The sequence below is a fragment of the Myotis yumanensis genome, unplaced genomic scaffold (genome assembly GCF_028538775.1).
Source record: "Myotis yumanensis isolate MYYU_CA2020_CCGP unplaced genomic scaffold, mMyoYum1.0.hap1 SCAF_12, whole genome shotgun sequence".
Taxonomy (NCBI): Eukaryota; Metazoa; Chordata; class Mammalia; order Chiroptera; family Vespertilionidae; genus Myotis; species Myotis yumanensis.
In genome coordinates, this window is record NW_027223763.1 from 6,411,713 (window position 1) to 6,430,308 (window position 18,596).

At 46.6% G+C, this 18,596-nt stretch overlaps 1 protein-coding gene across 6 annotated transcripts in view; it reads right to left on the reverse strand.

Annotated features, from left to right (window-relative positions):
* Positions 1-14,250, reverse strand: part of RALGPS1 (Ral GEF with PH domain and SH3 binding motif 1) — a 224,092-nt gene extending 209,842 nt beyond the window's left edge. For 5 of the 6 annotated variants that reach the window (XM_070430641.1, XM_070430640.1, XM_070430638.1 and 2 more), the window contains exon 1: positions 14,171-14,250. The gene's annotated coding sequence lies outside the window, so the exon portion shown is untranslated. Of the gene's footprint in view, positions 1-5,308; positions 5,411-14,170 lie in introns of those variants that run through there. The other variant, XM_070430639.1, reaches the window with a different exon arrangement.
* Between the last annotated feature and the right edge of the window lie 4,346 nt (positions 14,251-18,596).

Sequence of the window (18,596 nt, forward strand, 5' to 3'; positions counted from 1 at the left end):
CAGAGCGCAGCCAGCCCCAGAACCCACCGCACCCCCTCCTCTCTCTACCTGCCTCCCAAGGGCAGCCACTACTCTGACTCCTAGACTTTGTATGAATGCAATCATACAGTATGTAACCTGTGTCTGATGAACATTATGTCTAAAGTCCATCCTTTTTCACTGAATTAGTGTTCATTAGTGCTTCCTGATGACAGTGTTGCTCTGTGGGAGTTTACCACATGCATCTTCCGTCCATCCTATCACTGACGGACACCCAACTTTCTCCCGTCTGGCTATTACAGATGTGCTGCTGTAAACTTTCTTGAGCACACCTTTGGCACACACTCGTATACCTTCCTGCTGTGTTGACACCTAGGAGTGGAACTGCAGAATCACAAGGCAAGTGTATGTTCAGCTTTGGTAGATGAGGCCAGTTTTCCAACTCAGGCGAAACCAACTAACACGCCCACCAGCAGGGTCTGACAGCCTGGCTGCTCCACAACCTTGCCAGCACTTGGTATGGTCTTTTTCTTTTTCTCATTTTAGCCATTCTGGTGGGTAAGATATCACAAAGTAAGTATTACAGTCCCTTTTAAAGATGAGGAAGGAAATGAAGTGCCTCTCTCCAGCTCACAAACCTGAGGTGGTCAGAGCAGGAACCCAGTTCTTTTGATTCCAAATAGTGCACTATTTCCATTGTTTCCACTCATGTAGGGAGCAAAACATTCCTTCCTACATAAACACCCTCACAAGAGGCTAAAGCAGAACATGCTTGTGGAGACTTACACGTAAAAATGTCTGGATATATGTACCCCAAATATTAACAATAAGAGGATGGTTGCTTTTTGTCTACCTTTGTTTTCTTGGTTTGCTACGATTAATATTTAATAAGGAGAAAAGAACTATTTTTAAAAATTGAGACCTAATTTATATACCATAAAATGTACGCTTTTCTGGAGATTCAGCAGTTTCTAGTGTATTCACCAAGTTGTACAACCATTACCACTCTCTAATTCCAGAACCTTTTCATCACCCCCAGAAGAAACCCTGTATCCACTGGCACTCACTCCCATTCCTCCCGTCTCTCAGCAGCCACTCAACTACTTTCTGTCTTTATGGATTTGTTTCTTCTAGACATTCATATTCGTGTCTGGTGTCTTTTACTTAGAATGTTCTCAAGGCTCATCTATGTTATAGAATGAATCAGTACTTTGTTGGTTTTTTACGGCTGAATAATACTTCACTGTATGGATATACCACTTTTTGCTTATCCATTCATCAATTAACAGATATTTGGGCTGTTTCCATTTTGCTATTATGAATAATACTGCTATGAAATGAATGTATAAGCTTTTGTATAGACATATGTTTCAGTTCTCTTGGGTATATACCTAAGAGTAGGATTGTTAGGTCACATGGTAACTTGATGTTTAATTTTTTGAGGAACCACCAAATTGTTTTCTAAAGAATGTGCACCATTTTACATTCCCACCAGCAGTGTGCTAACCTGCAGAATGAAGGTGCCAAGCAAACGCACTGTCTTTTCCAGGACGTTGGAAAAGACAGTGCCCAGAGGAACAACCATACAAGTGGTCCCAGGTGTTCTGCATACTACTCAAATCTTTCATCACTCATATCTGGGTAGCTCTGTGGAGTGCAGTGTGTTCATACACATGATCTCTAGTTTGAGCAGGAATTCTATTCCTGCTTCTATTAATAATGGTTTAATGTTTTATCTTCTTTCAGTAATTGTTTCGTTTGTATTCTATTTTATAAGTACAATCACAACAGTTACTTAGGAATGATTTTATACTTGAATGGTTCCACTCTCACTGCCAATCCTTTCCTCCGCTGACTTGCCCATTCATGGTCTTTTACTTTATCTTTCAGTAGCCAGACACGCCTCTTAGTGTTTTTTTTCTCAGGAATGGTGCACAGCTGAAGCTAAGGCTACACGCAAGGTATGTCCTTGCATGACTGAAATGAATTTCTTTACTGTCAAATGTGAACTGAAACTTGGCTGAGTATAAAATTATTGGGTCATAACCCTCTTCCCTCAAAATTCAATGGGTACTGCTCCACAGCTTTCTGGAACCTACTGTAGACAAGTCTAAGACCAGCCTAGTCTTTTTTTTCCCCTTTGACTTTAAGTTTCCTTCTGCCTAGATGCTTATGTATCCTCTCTTCAGTCTCAAAATTTAAAATTTTCTTCACCTGGATATTATTTTAAGTGTTACCTAGTTTGCTAGTTTTGCCTGATTCATGATGAACCCTTCAAGTCTTCTTCAGTTCAGGAAAATTGAGGATTACTTCTATTCCATTTGTTCTGATCTCTGATCTGGTCCATCATCTACATCTGGGGTTTCCTGTTGCTTTCTTGACCCTTCTGAGATGGGCAGTGGATCCTCCTCTTGACTCCTGACTCTCTGTAGTGCCAGCTAATTTCAGATGCTGCATTGTGTGATTTATTTCATGTTCTTTAAGTCTCAAGCTCCTTTTTCACCTCAGTCTGCTGACTCATCATCTCATCTTTCAGAGCATCTATAACTTCTCTGAGAGAACAAAGATGATGATGTTTGAAATGTATTTCAGTCTCATGAGTAAAGGCTTGGAAACTTTTCCCCAAATCCTGCTCTTCCTTTAGTTCTTGCATGCCTTGTTTATTTCCCTTTTGCTGCTGATTTCCTCAGTAGGTCCTTGCGAATGTTAGTGTTCATTCTTGAGTGAACACAGATATTTACCCAAAAACAGTGTAGATGGATTCCCTTCAGTTTCCTCTATATGCCCTGATGGATTCAAGTTTTCCTGGACAGGCCAGAAGCTAAAGTCCAGAACCACATCTGTCACTCATCAACTGTGACCACTCTTTAGTCAACATCTTCATTTCTCTTGCCTCAGTTTCCTTGTATATAAAACAGGAAAGTTGAGCTAATCTTTAAACATCCTTTAGTTCTACTTTTTTATACTCTTATATATCATATAGATTTAAAGTTTCATTAGACTGGAATTAGTTATCAAGAATTTTGCTAAATATATGTATAAACAAATACCCTATTTCTTAAGGCTTACTGTACTTTATTTCAAATTAGGTAAACCACAAACATTAAGCTCAAGAAATAACTTCATTTGATTATATATAAGAAGAAAGAGAGTTAGAAAAAATTTACCAAGAGCTAGCAGAATACATGCCCCAGGGATATACTGGGTATGCAATGTGTGCAAGAAGGCAAAAGCTATACACAAGCAACTGACAGTTAGCTTTCCTCCTATACAGTTTCCACAGGGTCCTGTCAACACCACGACATTCAGTCTTGTCTAAACACTGAACACCAGTCAGAGACTATGATACCTGACCATGTCATCACTGGGCCAGTCTTTCCACAGCCCACAAACATTTTAAGAGATAACACTGATTGAGAGCTTCCTATTGGCACACACTCCACATGCATCATCCCACTGAATTCTGCCAACCACCTGCTCGGAGACGGTCCTCCATAGTCTCTGGCTCTGTAGTCTCCAATATGCCTTATTGGGTATGCCAAGAATGCAGGGTCCTGGCCACCCTAACCCAGGCCATTTGGGTAGTGAGTCCTTAGGCAAAGGCAGAATTTGAAACCAGCTAAGTCTGCGCCCTATTCTGAACCACTTCTTTATATGCTATCCCACAGGAACTGAACAGCATGCTACACTGTGTACTGGAACATGCACTCCCATCTATCCATTGCCTAAGCATTGGGGCTTCTGAACTCCTCAAACATTAACCCCTCTTCTTTTTCCTTTCCTAGGGAGCAAATGGCTTCATACCAGGGTGGCTGGCTCTGGTATTAGGGACAGCTACTTCCGAGTTATCCCTGACCCTTTCTTAGTACTCCCGACCTGTGGCTTTCAGCACCAGGGTCAGTGACAGCCCGGTCTCTGCCTCCATCTTACACCCCTAGGTCTCTGAGTTCAGGATAATACAAAACACATGTTGGATCACAGATCAGTTTCCCATTGGCTTTCTTGGATTAGAGCCTCTTCACTGGATTCTGTAAGCGATCTCAGTCAGGCATTTAGACCTAACAGGGGGATTTCCACTTCTGCCAGTTTAGGATCTTCTCTCCACCAGCAGTCTGGATAGATCTCATGTACTCTAACTCTGAGACCCCCTCATGTATTCTAACTCTGAACCTAAAAGTTCTGGGAATTCTATAGCAGGCTCTTCCCTGCTCCCCAAGCTCAAATACAGAAGGGACCAACAATGTGCTCCCAAATCACAGGGCTCCCGGGTTCAGATGCAAGAGCCCCCTTACTCACCTCCCAAACTCCAGTCTCCTCCCACACCACCCATCCTCCACCAGGATCATAACTGATGGCGCTTCTCTCCTTCTATAACTCCAGAATGATTCTCCACGCACCACAGGATAACATCTGAACTCCTGAGCACTGCCTGCAAGTCCCTCTGAGTACCGACCTCAAACCACTTCTCCAACCTCACCTCCCTTAGCTCGTCCTCCTCCCTTCACCACAAGCCTCACATTCCAGCAGCACACACAGCGCACCTGAGACAGCGCATGCTCTCTCTGCAGTATGTCACCCTTCACCTGGGAAACTGAAAATCTACCTTTAACATCCTGTGATCCTGATTTGGTCCCATAAGCTTCCATTTCCACCACTTACACCCCTGACACAGCATCATCATTTATTCATTCCTATCTGTCAGGTCTGTGGGCTCCTAAGGACAAGGAGTCAAGCCAGTTACATGCTCAGGAAATGTTTACTTCATGAATGAAAACCACTAATAAGACCAAGGTATTCTTCCATCCCCTGGAGAAGCATAGGAGGCAACCGATCTTTAAAGCAATAAAAATAAGCCCAGCTGCTATCTTGGAAACCACGCAGGAATGTTTCAGTAAGGATGCTTTGGTGACAGATGGGAGCTCTGAAGAAGAAGCCTCAGCAACTGTAGAATTTGTCCAAATTCCCATTGCAGGTCAGGAAAACAGTGCTGTGAACACCGGGGCAGGAACACTATAGTGTCTCCCAAGTATCGGTGTCCGAGCCACACTGGCTTGCTGTTACTTCTTGAATGTACCAGACCCTCGCTCAGCTGGGACCATGACAGATATAGCTGCCACCTCTTCACCTGGCTAACTCCAATTCACCTTTCCGCTGAGAGGCTATTTCTGACCCTCCTAGCCAGATAAAACCATCTGTTTATGGCCTCTAAGCCCTTGTACTCCTCTTTTGGAGCCATTATCATAATTAATTTTTCATATACTTGTTATTATTTTTATATGTATTGAACGCTACTACTAGACTGTAAGCTAAAAGGTAGCAAGGACCAGACCTGTCTTTCTCCTCTATTGTAGCCCCACAGTCAGCATAGTGCTGGCGCTCCGCAGGCCCTGAACAACGACTGGATAAATGGGTGGATGAATGGATGGATGGACAGATGGGCCGGCACGCAGGTAGATCTGGAAGACAGGGAGGAACAAAGAAGGAATAAGGCTACCTTTGATTGTTGGTACAATACTTTAATATTACTCAGCTCTCTTTACTCTGACTCAACCCTCACAAAACAATCTCAGATCTTAAAACTGGGGCTTTCCACTGAAGAAAGGATGTGCACACACAGGAGATATTCCTGTTTGCTTGGGAAGCAGGTGTCACAGCAAATTGACACACCTGGCATTCTGGCTTCATATTCAGTGATCTTTCTGTAATACCAGGCTGCTCTCTCTGTTCCACAAGTATACTGGCTATGCTGATGACACTAAGTTCCAAGAATCTCTCAGCCCTTAAGGAGCCTTCTAATATTACGATGAAGCCCCTGTGACCAGTGCGTGTGTTGCTAACAGCCCACCAGAGGCCTTGCCTTTTCTCAGCCACAGATCTGCACTAAGTCAGGTCTTAGATCCTCTTCCCATGCAGTCACACTGCAGATTCAACAAAAAACCTTGCCGCGGAGGTTTCGTCGGAGAGAAATGCTTCTTTGTGGACATAGTCTATACACAATGTTCCATGAGCTGCGGTAGCTGTTGAGAAATTGCAATATGCAAATAGATATGCTGAAGTCTATGAGTGTTGCTGGGTAGGGAATCAGGACACCTGAGTATAAAACCCTGGCAAAGTTCCCATGCTCATCCAGCAAGTGGGGAGAATGGACTCAATGATCTCTAACCTTTGGGATGGACTAGCACTACATCTGATGAGCACAAAGGCCACAGGAGTGCTCACTGTAAAACAGCCCAGTAGCAGGTTTACCCAGAGATAAAGTATAGAAATAGCTAATGGAAGCAACCAGCATCTTTTGAAAATATCAAAAGAATGCTACACATCAATCAGCAAGTAACTTCTGATTTTATTAAAAAGCTTCGCAACAGGAACGAATTCTAATCTTAGCTATCAGCTTCAATGATTACTATACTGGAGCCATTTACAAGAAAGACCAGGGTTTCCTGGTCCCTAGAATGAAACCGGACCTTAAAACCCATCACTCCAAATTGAACTCAACTTTTCAAATTTCATAAACAGGAAATTAAAATAACTAAAACCAAGGGAAAATATTACAAATAGGTCTTTTCAACGAATCTCTCTGTTTCCTTACCTCACCTGTGACTCCTCCACTGTATGTCAGAAACCACCCCTTGAGGCAGCCTAAGGTGTGAGAAAAGACACATGAGGAGCCCCAAACTTCTCCCATAGCTACACCTTCAACAGTCTAAACTCTCTGAGCTTCTATTTTATCCTCTGCAGTTCAAAGCCTACCCCCACCTACCATGCAGAATAAATATGAAGCTGAAAATTTTGGTGTTAAGAGACTTTGTAATGTGTTGGGATATTTTATAATAAAGGGACCTCAGATCCAACCAACAACCTTCTCATTTTATAGATTCAAATCAGTTCCTGGGCACTCATTCAACAAACACATATAGAGCACCTATGAGCCAGATGCTATATGCCAGGCATTGAGGACCCGATGGTGACCAAAGCAGCCACAGTGCATGATCTGATGGGACTGTATTATACCAAACCAGAGGAGACAGATGCCACCAACAATTACACTGAAGAGCATATTGGTACACCCTGCAGGCCTTGCTAACAATTTGGTCTTTTTATTAAGAGAATTTAGAAACCAATGAAGGGATTTGAGCAGAGGGAATGACATACTCAGATCATCAGGGCAGGAGGAACAAATGCAGACTCTTACTCTGCGAAGCAGTAGGGGAGTCACAAGGAAGTGGCTGTTGGTCACACAGTGTTATTACATCCTACAGCAGGGTGCTTGCTGCGACAGCCTAATGGAGAAACAATCTTCAAATGCTAGTGGACAAAGTGTTAGAGAAATGATGCCTAGAGGGGAAAAAAGAAACAGCCACAGAAAGGTCACAAAATAAGAAATATTTCAAGATAGTGAAATTCACTAATTCCATATAATAGAATTTATTGCCACAAAGAGACACAACAAATTCTCCTAAATTTATTAACTGGTTTTCCATAAATATTTAATTACTCAGAAATGTACCGAAAGTACAGATTCCCTTGACCTAGTTATTAAGCTTATACAAGAGTGAGAATTATTGTATCCAATAAACACAAATTTAATTACGTTCATTATTCTTTCTTTCCTCTCCAATAAGATGATCGTAGAGAAACCTTTGACTGTTGAACCAAGCATTTAATTTTCTTCTGACTACTCAAGTAATTGTCTTAAACTTAAAATAAAACCTTATAATAAAATTATTTAAATCCTAAAGAGGGACAGTATCATATTGCATCAGTTCCTATTGAAGACCCATTATTTATGTGGAATCATAGAAGAAAAGAAAGACCTGGGGACACCAGCCTTCAGTTCCTAAACTGGCTGAGAGAGGGCCCACCCTCAAAGTGACTCTGTCCTCTCCCTCACTGGGGCCCTATGGCTGCCCTAAGCTTGCATCTGCACTCCCTACACATGCTGAGTTGTACCTGCAACCCTCCACAGGGCATCCAAAAAGCCCTCTAACATTGGTTATTCTAGCTCACATTTACCAGATGCTCATGGTGTGTGAGCACTATGCTAAGTCCTGTTCCACAGCACCTCCTTGAAGCCTTATAAGAACCATGAGGAGGTAAGTACCATCACACTTCCTGCACTGGTGAGGAAACAGGAGTGACCACCTGCCTGAAACCACAGGGCTTGTGAGTGGTGGATCACAACACGAACCCACATCGTCCTGACGCGAGTCTGTGCTTTCAGTGCTGCCCTATCCGCCTCTCTGATGCTCAGGAGATAAATCTTCTGCAAAGAACACAAGGGATTTGAAAGCTCTGCAGAAAAACGGTGGAAGGATTTGCTGCTCTGGGTCTTCATGGTCTCTGCTCACCTCAGTAAGTGCAGGTGAGACAAGCCTGACTCTTGCCTCCCCACAGGGAAAAGTCCTGGAATTGATTGTTTCAGGTGACTGCTCCTGGTGGTGCTGGGAAATCACCTTTGAGAAGAACTTGTGCAAAAGAAGAAACACTTGTAGACAAACCCATGGCCCTGGATCAACAGGGCCCCTGAGGAATGTTTCATGGACTCCTTGAGCACTTTGTGACTTCATAGCTGCTTTCTTTAATACCTTAGCCATCACCTTCACCTTCACCACCCAAATAGCACCACCCCCCTATACTAGAACCCAGAAAAAATAGCCAAAGAGGTGCTTCTTGCTGTTCCCACAGCACTGAGGATAATTAAAATGACAGTGAACACTCTGTGAGCATCAGCTTCCTGTCAAGCACCCTGGTAAACATTTGCATTATTTCACTGACTCTTTAACAACAGCCCCAAGGAAGGTAGCACTGCTATCCCCATTGTACATATCAGTAAACTGAGACTCAGAAGGGGGAGCATACTTGCCCAAGGTCCCAGAGGCCATGGGGAGAAGAGCTAGGATTTGAACCCAGGTCTGCCTGGCTCCAGAGTCTGAATCTTCTTGGCCACTTCACTTGAGGTCCTCCATCACATATGACTTCTCCACCTACCAACCAGCAGCTCCACAAGGGACAGAAAGGAGCTCCTTCATCTGCATAGGCCCAGCATCCAGCAAAGGGTTTAGAACAAAGCAGGGGCCCAGCAAGGATGGTGAATGAATGCCACATGAAGGGAGTGATACTTTCTCTCTTTCTAAGAAAGTGGCTCCAGAAATGCTCCAGGATGCCCCTCACAGAAGCCAACCTGACCAACTATCTCCTACCCCTGGTCAAAATTTACAGACCACCTACTCATCTCCCTCAGGTCTGCTCCTCTACAACCCCACCCCAAGGGGAGGGTGAGCAGCCATACTTCTGAGGAAAGGAGCAGTGGGAGTCAGCAAGCTACGCAGTTCACTTTTACATTTGTCCTTTTTTCTGCCTCCCCATCCTATCCTGGAGCATCTGAAGCAAACATTTCTTTCCTCTCCCATCCCTAAGACTTAGTAGGACAAGTAGCACCAGCCATACCCAAAGTCTACAGCTGGTATATGGCACAGTACATGCCTGTCTTGGAATCAGCACGCAAATACTTGGGGAATGAAGTAACAGAGTCCAGAGTCTGGGTTTCACCAGAGACCTGATGACTTATCGATAAGAGTCTGCCAACAACTGGTGGCATGACGTGTCTGAGCAGAGACCCATCACAATGTCCACAAAAGCCTATCCTGGAGACTCAGCAACAATGAAAGCAGGAGACTCCCTGCGCAGTAATACGCATGCAACAATGCTCCCATCAAGGTGTGTAACAATGAAAGTCACTTGTGCCTAAAACTGAGTAGGTTTCACAAAGAAGGGAAAATTTGAGTTGGGAAGCCATTCTCAAATCACCAAGGGGGAAGTCATGGTTTCCTGCCTCCATGGTCCCCATACTGGCCACCTCCCCACCATTACACCCACCATGCTGTTTTGTAACCAGTGACTTGTGTGCCTGTCTCCCTGAATAGTATATGAGCATCTCAAGGGCTAGGACTTTGGGCATTCATTCTCCATGGCTCACCCTCAACAGCTAAGTAAATATCTGCTGATGAAGAATAAGAGTCAACTTTAGATTATTAGTAACATTCCAGCTACCCTTCTTGAGCATCTACTACCACCTGCTATTGCTGCAAGTACTTGCCTTTATGGTCTCATTTCCTCTACACAAAAAAAACAAAAGGCAGATCCTATTATCATTATCCATTTTATAAATAAGGAAACTAAAACACAGAAAAATTAGGTAAATTGTCTCAAGTAATACAGTAAGTGACAGAGCTGAACTATGAATAATATGTGAATGAAAAATCAATTTTCAATTACTAGTGAACAAATTCCCTTTCCTTTCTCTGTCCTCTGCCTTGAATCCAAATAGGTGGATTACCCTTTAGTCTATTGTTCACTGGGACCAAAGCCATTTCTTTCCTAGAGGAGAATAAAGGCTATCTCTTGTTATTCTTCTAAACAATGACTGCTAACCATTACTGAGTAAACATCATTGAGGGTGGGGGGTGAAATGGAGATCAAAATTGTGCTTTCAATATCAGTCAAAAACATTTATTAAGGAGGAACTCTACCTACCAATTGGAACATTTTCCAATGTTGGAACAATTTCCCAAATAGATCAAGTTAATAGATGAAACAGCAAGAGTGTGTACAGAATGTCATAATTTGTGTGAGAGAAAAAGTATATAATAAACAAAAAAAAATGGTAATAGTGTTTGCCTTAGGGAGAAGACCTAGGAACTAGAACCTCAAGGCAAGAAATTTTACATTTGTTCCCTCTTTGAACTACTTGTCTTTAAAAATATCCATGTGTGATTCTGTTTTTAATTTCTTAAAAAATAAGATAAAAACATCATTTAAAGAAACCACTTATTGACAGGCCTTTCCCAAATACTCACATATATATTATTGTAACCATTAAAAATCATGCATGTTTATGTACATAAATTGGATGAACTTAATTTGGGATGAAATAGGACTGTTAAACAACTTTTGTCTTTCATGTTGAGGTTCACTAATTTCATGAATGTTGCAACATTTTTTCTGTGCCAGGCAAAGTGCTAGATATTTTTTAAAGAACTAAAGAACAGGTCACTAGTTTCCTTCCTCCTGTCTTTCAAGAAAATATGAGGGCATACTAATCAGAATGCTAGAGCTAGGACTACTCTTTTAAAATATATTTTTATTGATTTCAGAGAGGAAGGGAGAGGGAGAGACAGAAACATCAATGACAGAGAATGATCAGCTGCCTCCTGCACGCCCCCTACTGGGGATTGAGCCCAAAACCTGGGCATGTCCCCTGACAGGAAACTGAACTATGACCTGGTTCATAGATCAGAGCTCAACCACTGAGCAACACAGGCGGGGCACTAGGACCACTCTTAATGGTCACATAGCCTAACATTCTCACTCAGCTAAGAAAACGGAGGCCTGCAGAGGGGAAGGGATTGGACCAGAGTTACATAAGAACTGAAAGCCTCAGAATCACTACCAGTCCTTCTATGCTACACGCTGTTCTGTTGTGTTGAAAGATGGGCAGGCAGGGGGGCAGAAATGGACCCTAGCATATACTGAGTGCCTACTACATCAGGTGCTTTCACATATTTTAACTCATTTGTTCTTCATAATGAGCTCTCAAGGTAGGCATAATTATCCTCATTTTACAAATAAGGAAACCAAAGCTCTGAGAAGCTAAGAAACTGGTGCATGAGGCTTCAAATGCAGACCTGTCTGACTTCCAAACCAGAGGTCCTATCCTCCATACTGCAAAAGAAAATCAATTTTAAAAGGTAGACTGGGCTATGTTGCAGAGAACCTCAGAGGCAATATTTCCCATTAATGAAATCTGTCTCTCAACCCTGGATATTATCACTGCAATAATAACAATCAAAAAGCCATCCCCTCGTTATCCAACACAGGTCCCAGCTCTTGCATGCCACCAAGTTTGGATTTTCCTTTTAACCCACAGAGCGTGATGGTTATCCAGAGGGCACCAATCTCTGACAGCCATTTACACAGTTTCTGCTGGGACAGAATAGAACAACTCACACACGCTGCTGCTAGACCGTATAGGTACCTGCCGCCAGAGTAAGGACCCCAGCAACCATGAGATGCCCTACCCATGATGCCACTAGGTCACCAACACAAAACTGGTGGTAGTGAGAGAAGCCAGCACCAGGGTGGTTGGTCCCCAAAAGTCCCCTAGCTTCTAGAGCAGTGGTTCTCAACCTTCTGGCCCTTTAAATACAGTTCCTCATGTTGTGACCCAACCATAAAATTATTTTCGTTGCTACTTCCTAAGTGTCATGTTGCTACTGTTATGAATCGTAATGTAAATATCTGATATGCAGGATGGTCTTAGGCGACCCCTGTGAAAGGGTCGTTCAACCGCCAAAGGGGTCGCGACCCACAGGTTGAGAACCACTGTAATCTAAAGTGAAGACAAATGCAGACCGATAGAGGAGAAGCCTCCTCCTGCCTTCTCTGCTGGCCATGCAACACAGGTGGGAAGAATTACAGTTCTGACTGGTCTAACTGCCAGGGAGTAAAGGCACTGCACAATGAAAGGTCACACAGGAGGGCGGTCCATCATCGAATTTTTTTAGCCCCATCATCTTGCTTTCTGCTCTCTGTCGCTGTAGGAACCTAATTCCCCTTTTAGTGTGGTAAAATTAGAGTTTGTACTGGAATCAGGAGGGGGAATTCCATAAGGTTCAAGCCTAAGGTTCATGCTCCAGTTCAGAGTCCTCACTGGAGTTGGGGTCTAAAGGTCAGCAAACAATGAAATGTCCTCCCCACCCCCACCCCCACCCCTTTCCTCCAGCCATTGTACCCTGCCACGGCTGGCTCCCTCGGAGCCTGACAGGGAGGAGCAGTCATCTTTTGGGGGTTTCCTACCGCAAGCCTCATCCCAAACTCAAACAGGAAAATGACCTAGAAATCTCCTCCTCTTCAGACCCCCAGTTCCCGAATCCGACCTGCCCATCAACACAGACAAGAGAGACTCATAACTTTACTGGGATGTGCTCGCTCAGTAAGCACAGCTCCATCCTATCCTCACAAGGCCCCTGGGAGGCACGCAAGGCACGTACCATGATGCTCGTTTTGCGAAAGAGAAAAAGGCTCCCCAAGGTAACACCGAGGAAAAAGCCTCTGAACCCTCATTCCTGTTCTGCCCCCTGACCAGGCTGCCGTAGCGGGCGTGTGGAGACCACCCCTGTTAAGATTTCCAGCAGCTTCTGGGGTGCGGCGTTGGTGGTATAGTGGTGAGCATAGCTGCCTTCCAGCAGCTTCTGGGATCAGGAGCCAGCAAGCCAGGACCCTGCAAGCTTCACACCAACTAGTCTGCAAGCACACACACTTCTCAACAGCTGCTCATCGAATGAAAGACACGCACCTCCCCGCCCCCCCCCCCCCGCCCAATCTAGGCATGGCCCCTGCAACAGCAACAGGAAAAGTCCCCGAGATGTGAAAAATGGCAAGTCCCACTTACGGCATGGCGATGCACAGGGGGGGCCGGCCGCCAGCCTAAGTAACCAGGGCAGCTGAGACCCAAGTTCGACTCGGGAAAAGCACAGGGAGGCCTGGCAGGCCCTTCTGGCCCAGAGGCACCCCTCGAAGCCCCCAGAATCCTCGGAAAGCCCCAAACTCCTGCTGCCACCCGAACCCTGCGGGACAGCGGAGAAGGCAGCGCTCCCTTCTCCAGGGACCACTCACCTCGGCCCGCTCCTCACCTGGAGCCCCGCTTCCGGACCAGCGACCGCTCAGGCCCCGCCCCGCGCCCGCAGGTCTCCCGAGCCCCGCCCCCTGCACCTGTGGTTTCCTCCGGCGCCAGCTCTCCGGCCGCTTCGGCCTCACTTCGCAGCCACCTCCCACGGGCAACCCAGGGGTCCCATCTGCCCCTCCACCCCACGCCCCTCTTGCAGCCCCTCAGCCCCACCGAACTGCCTCCGCACCTAAAGGTGGGCCTTCCCCCATCTCCATCCCTGCGCCCGCTGCCCTTCAAACCAAGCCCCAACCGGACCGGCGCACCGAAGGCCCCCGGCCTCGGCCCTGCGCCCGTAAACCCTCCCGACAGAACCCCCACCCCCGGGCCCGCCTCTCGCGCCGAGGCCCCTCCCGCGCCGAGGCCCCTCCCGGTCCAGCGGCCCCTCCAGGTCCCGCCTCCCGCACCTGCAGCTCCCTCCAGCCCGGCCCTCAGGGCCCCGCCCCGCCCGCGGGCCGCTCTTCTCACCGCCCGCTCTCGCCGCCGCTGCCGCCGCAGTCACGGCCGGTCACCTTGACGCGGGCCGCAGTGGCTGCCGCCGCCTCCTCATGGCCCTGGGAGCGGCCCAGGCGGCAGCGGCGCCTTCGCTCGGAGGCCGGGGCCGGGCCGGGCCGGGGCCGGGCCGGGCGCAGCTGGAGCGCAGGCCGTCGCGGGAGCGGAGCGGGTGCCCAGCCGCAGTAGAAACCGTCCGCTCCTAGACCTGAGCGGCGGGCTGCCCAGCCAATCGGTGGCTAGCTCTCGACCAGCTCCCCCAATCAGCTGGTCGCAAAGGCGGAGACACGCAAAGCGGCCGGCTGGGCGCGCCAGTGCGCAGCCGCTGCAGCCGTGGTCCTCTCTGGACTCGGCCTCTGCTCCAGTCGGTGGACGCTCGTCGGCCCCTCCGCTGCCCGCACGGCCGCCTCACAGCCCCGCCACGCCCACCCCCTTCCTAGAAATAGCACCTCGCATGTCGCTCTCCATAGATCATTCCAGGCCTCAAGCAAATTCCCCTAAAGTCCCTACCTAGGATTTACCGTTTGCAACAAAAAATGGTTTTGTGAGAGACACCTTAATGCCCATTCTTTGCAACTCGGAGGCAGGCACAGAACACAGAACGTCAGAGCCATAGGAAACCTCAAAGAGCCTCCAGTCCACCCCACTTATTTTACAGCTGGGCAAAATAAGGCCCCATGAGGCCAAGGGACTTGCCCCAGACCACACGGGTGCAAAACGGGGGAATGAGCCTGTCTCCTGTCTCCCTGCTCCCAAATCCTTCACTCAGTGCCAGGTGCCAGGAGGTGAACAGAGAGGTTAATAAGTCATTTGTTTTAAGTCGCAGAGATGATAAGTTGCAAACAGGTCAATGAAGTCTTGGAAATCCGGAAAAATACACACACACACACACACACACACACACACAACCAAACCTCTGTTCTCCCTCCCACTGAAGGGAGGTTCTAGGTCCGACCTTCCTCTGAATGATTCTTGGACACATCGACAAATAGAACGTCATTTAAACAATTTTTAAATTCATTTTACAATAATATCAGAGTATGGATAGATTTGGTTACTGTGCTTCTGAAAGCTGATAGAAGAAAAATAGAGAGGAACAAGAAAGAAGAGATATAAAATCAGTTGAAATTAAGCCGTTTCTAAGTCTTCAGAGATCTCTGCAGAAATTTTCTGCCATGTCACATTAAAAAATGAACAATCATTAAAGAAGATAATTAAGTATTGCCCACTGTTAAAGCGTGTGGTGCTGATGGCGTGGCAGCTCTCGGCATCTCCTGAATCACTCCCAACAAGGGAAGGACCTTCTGAGTCACAGGTGGAGAGAAGAGTTGGAGAAGTCACCAGGGGGGATTCTCCAGGCCAGCTGCCTCCGCACAGCTTTGTACTTCGTGGAGAGCCAAGCTTTGGGACAGTTCAAGGAGCTATTTTCATTAGCAGTGCTGATCAATAAGGCCCCCATAACCCCTACCTTGTACTGTCCACGGCCTTGTGTGATCCCCTTCACTGAGTGTGGGAGGTTTTAGGATGAATGTGATTATGTTACATAAAATTATAACCCGTCATGCTATTAGACTCTCTTTTGCTGGCTTTGAAGACACAAGTTGCCATGTAGTGAGCTGCTCGATGGAGATGATCACTCAGTAAGGAGTCTCTGGCCAATAGCCATCAAGAAACCCAGGCCCTCCATGCAGCTGCCTGCAGGAACCGAATGATGCCAACAATCATCTGAGCTCAGACACGGATCCTTGCCATCTAGCCACAGATGAATCTGCATCCCTGGCCAGCACCTGGAGATCCTTGTGAGATCCTGAGGCAGAGGGCCCAGCTACGCTGTGCCAGATTCTTGACACACAGAAACGGAGATAATAAATGCATGTTGTTTTAAGCTACTAAGTTTGTGATAAAACTGTTACATAGCAACAGATGATTAATACAGAGGCACTACCCACCCTATCCTGGTGCAAAAGAGACAGCTTCTGTGTAGAAACCACCAAGCCCCCAGGTGCAACAAGGATTCTAGAATGTAGTGCTCCTCCAGATCCCGGGGCATCGGGAGACAGAGGCGAGGATATACAAAAGAACACCATCACTGGGCTACAGATAACAGTGGCAATAGTGAGGTGCCCCCAAGGCAACCCATCAACATGGGCAGCTGGGGGAGACTGGAAGAGCAGGAGTTGAGAGTGAAATTTTCAGTGTGGTCAGTTCCTGGAAATAATGTTGGCTTTGCCACTTCCCAGCCAGGTGGCCTTACACAAGGGTCCAAACCTCTCTAAACCTCAGTTTTCTCAGTTATACGGTTGTAATCATCCGAGTGCCTACCATGTAAGGTTCTCCTGAGAAAGTGAGTTAGCCCTCTAGTGGCCATGAGAATGCACCTTGCAGACCTCCAACTATTGGGAGCTCACTTGACCAAGGGCCCAGCTACTGATCTCTGAAACCCGTAACGCATTTGCACTGAGGCAACACTACACATGGGCTGCACCCAATGCCAGACATGGCGGGGACTCTAAGGTGGACAGGTCCCTGGGTGATAACGGGACTCCTCTGACGATTTCCACACACTGCCTTCCCCTCCCTTCTTCACTTAGAGTCAGGTTTGCATCACAGTCTGATGGTTCTCTCAACCCTCTTCAGCTCCCTGACCATTTATTTCCCTATGTTGAATTCTGTGTGGCATCTGCTTCTCCCTCCTATGTTCTCCCATGTATCATCACAGAGTCTGGACGCTTAGGAGAACTCTATTTCCCAGCATTCCTTGCTACAAAGGTTACTCATTAAAGTCCACCACTGAAAAGTACTGTTTACTCTTGTTACTTGCAGTAGTTATGCCCTATCAAGTCATTGTGAACACTAATTAAACCATTGTTCCTAGGGAACATACAGGGTTAGGTTCCTGTGAGGCTCTGCACAACATTGTTGGGAATCAATCAAAACATAACCTTGTTTTATGTGTGCTTCTGTTTAAAGACACCTTAATATATATTGTTGATTCCTTAACATTGAACTCACGACCAACAGCTCTCTAACTCATGCCAGAACCAAGTTTATCTAACACATGCGTTTCCTCTGTAAGGCACCTCACAGCCTTCCTTTGCTTGGGATCACTAGACAGCACTTCAGCACTGTGCCTGCAGGTCAGAGAAATCACCAACAAAAAACCTCAAAAATGCAAAAAATGTGGCATTCAATAGGTTGCTAAGAGGACACTTGTTTACAGTATGAGAGTTTGTTTGACCTCTGCTGGGAATGTGGTACATCAGCACCTGATACTTCATGAGGAAAATATTTCCACAAGTAAAACTGTGGACAGAGAAGGGCTGGGTCTACCTTCAGGGTGAAAAACTCTAACACTCACAGTGCCTGCAGCCGTATCTGAGCAGTTGGAAGTGGGGCCCTACAACACAGCCTGGGGGCAGGAGATCCCTGGAGGCCCGTTCTGGGGATAGGAGGACCATGCAGTGGAGGCAAAGAAGGCAACGAGTAGTTTCGTTATGGAACACCTAACAGCATTTCCATTTCACCAGAAGCCTAGCCAGGGTCCAGCAGGCAAGAAGGGGTGAGTGAGGCCAGAGTGTGGGGAGGCAGTTGTGTTGAAGGATAGAGAGGAAGTGATAGGAAGCCAGCAAATGGCCCCTCTTCAAAGATGATACACACAAGACAAGAACCTCTTTGCCCAGCTGAGTTAGCACCAGTGCCGGGAGGAGAGGAAAGCCCGAGTGCCCTGGAGAGAAGAATGGACCATCCAGGGAGAGGATGCTCATGGAGGGAACGGGGTGAGGCCTCAGGAAATTCAGACGCCAGGGTCCATTCTCAGGGCCCAGAGCTCCCACATTCAAGGTCCCTTTTGAGTCTCACTAATATTTGGAGATGTGAGGGGAGAAAGGGAAGGAGCTGAGGGGTTAAAAAGAAATAACAGAAAACCTGAAAACAGCTCCAGGGAGCCGGAGGTGCGATGACTAGAACCTCTGGCAGAGGCAGGCTACTTAAAATAACAGTCCCACAAAAGTAATTTGTTTGCCAAAGAAGTGTTCTTCCAAGTTAGGGATTCCACCACCTCAACCCCAACAAAATTCTGTCGGAAACATGTCTCATGATAATGTTTGTGAAAACCCCGGAGTAGAGGGAGGTGGGCAGACAGATGTCCTCATGGCCCAGCGGGTGGGAAAAATAGCCCAGAGTCCCATTAAGTCTAGAAAAGCCCCAAGAGAGGCCTCGGAGCCGGGGCTGCTGTCATTGCCTATTTGCAGTGTGCTGGGGTCCTGTGGAGAAGAACCAAGAACCAAGAGCCTAACTCCAGGCAGGTGGCTTTTGTGCTCAGGAGAAGGAGGAACTTTCTAGCATGGACAGCTGTCAACTATGCAGTCCCTTGGGAGGTAGCCAGTTTCCACAAGCAGGTAGA